Below are 2,906 nucleotides of genomic sequence, written 5' to 3'. Positions count from 1 at the left end.
CAGGGGTACATATATACAGATAGATACACAGGGGTACATATATATAGATAGATACACAGGGGTACATATATACAGATAGATACACAGGGGTACATATATAAAGGGGTACATATATATACAGATAGATACACAGGGGTACATATATACAGATAGATACACAGGGGTACATATATACAGATAGATACACAGGGGTACATATATACAGATAGCTACACATGGGGTACATATATACAGATAGATACACAGGGGTACCTATATACAGATAGATACACAGGGGTACATATATAAAGGGGTACATATATACAGATAGATACACAGGGGTACACAGGGGTACATATATACAGATAGATACACAGGGGTACATATATACAGATAGATACACAGGGGTACATATATACAGATAGATACACAGGGGTACATATATATAGGGGTACATATATACAGATAGATACACAGGGGTACACAGGGGTACATATATACAGATAGATACACAGGGGTACATATATACAGATAGATACACAGGGGTACATATATACAGATAGATACACAGGGGTACATATATACAGATAGATACACAGGGGTACATATATACAGATAGATACACAGGGGTACATTTATACAGATAGATACACAGGGGTACATTTATACAGATAGATACACAGGGGTACATTTATACAGATAGATACACAGGGGTACATTTATACAGATAGATACACAGGGGTACATTTATACAGATAGATACACAGGGGTACATTTATACAGATAGATACACAGGGGTACATTTATACAGATAGATACACAGGGGTACATTTATACAGATAGATACACAGGGGTACATTTATACAGATAGATACACAGGGGTACATTTATACAGATAGATACACAGGGGTACATTTATACAGATAGATACACAGGGGTACATTTATACAGATAGATACACAGGGGTACATATATACAGATAGATACACAGGGGTACATATATACAGATAGATACACAGGGGTACATATATACAGATAGATACACAGGGGTACATATATACAGATAGATACACAGGGGTACATATATACAGATAGATACACAGGGGTACATATATACAGATAGATACACAGGGGTACATATATACAGATAGATACACAGGGGTACATATATACAGATAGATACACAGGGGTACATATATACAGATAGATACACAGGGGTACATATATACAGATAGATACACAGGGGTACATATATACAGATAGATACACAGGGGTACATATATACAGATAGATACACAGGGGTACATATATACAGATAGATACACAGGGGTACATATATACAGATAGATACACAGGGGTACATATATACAGATAGATACACAGGGGTACATATATACAGATAGATACACAGGGGTACATATATACAGATAGATACACAGGGGTACATATATACAGATAGATACACAGATAGATACACAGGGGTACATATATACAGATAGATACACAGGGGTACATATATATAGATAGATACACAGGGGTACATATATACAGATAGATACACAGGGGTACATATATAAAGGGGTACATATATATACAGATAGATACACAGGGGTACATATATACAGATAGATACACAGGGGTACATATATACAGATAGATACACAGGGGTACATATATACAGATAGCTACACATGGGGTACATATATACAGATAGATACACAGGGGTACCTATATACAGATAGATACACAGGGGTACATATATAAAGGGGTACATATATACAGATAGATACACAGGGGTACACAGGGGTACATATATACAGATAGATACACAGGGGTACATATATACAGATAGATACACAGGGGTACATATATACAGATAGATACACAGGGGTACATATATATAGGGGTACATATATACAGATAGATACACAGGGGTACATATATACAGATAGATACACAGGGGTACATATATACAGATAGATACACAGGGGTACATATATACAGATAGATACACAGATAGATACACAGGGGTACATATATACAGATAGATACACAGGGGTACATATATATATAGATAGATACACAGGGGTACATATATACAGATAGATACACAGGGGTACATATATACAGATAGCTACACATGGGGTACATATATACAGATAGATACACAGGGGTACCTATATACAGATAGATACACAGGGGTACATATATAAAGGGGTACATATATACAGATAGATACACAGGGGTACACAGGGGTACATATATACAGATAGATACACAGGGGTACATATATACAGATAGATACACAGGGGTACATATATACAGATAGATACACAGGGGTACATATATACAGATAGATACACAGGGGTACATACATACCGATATATACACAGGGGAACATATATAAAGGGGTACATATATACAGATAGATACACAGGGGTACATATATACACATAGATACACAGGAGTACATATATACAGATAGATACACAGGGGTACATATATACAGATAGATACACAGGGGTACATATATACAGATATATACACAGGGGTACATATATACAGAGATATATACACAGGGGAACATATATAAAGGGGTACGTATATACAGATAGATACACAGGGGTACATATATACAGATAGATACACAGGGGTACATGTATACAGATAGATACACAGGGGTACATGTATACAGATAGATACACAGGGGTACATGTATACAGATAGATACACAGGGGTACATATATACAGATAGATACACAGGGGTACATATATATACAGATAGATACACAGGGGTACATGTATACAGAGATATACACAGGGGTACATATATACAGATACACAAGGGTACATATATACAGATATATACACAGGGGTACATATATACAGAGATATATACAGGGATACACAGACCACAGTGCTCCTAC

General features: G+C 36.0%; 1 protein-coding gene across 1 annotated transcript in view; it reads right to left on the bottom strand.

Moving 5' to 3' along the window:
- Positions 1-2,906, bottom strand: part of LOC146053828 (E3 ubiquitin/ISG15 ligase TRIM25-like) — a 38,610-nt gene that overhangs the window by 35,492 nt on the left and 212 nt on the right. The window lies entirely within an intron of this gene.

The sequence above is a fragment of the Crinia signifera genome, unplaced genomic scaffold (genome assembly GCF_055691185.1).
Source record: "Crinia signifera unplaced genomic scaffold, ASM5569118v1 HAP2_SCAFFOLD_215, whole genome shotgun sequence".
NCBI lineage: Eukaryota > Metazoa > Chordata > Amphibia > Anura > Myobatrachidae > Crinia > Crinia signifera.
This window is presented reverse-complemented; position numbering and strand designations above follow the sequence as displayed.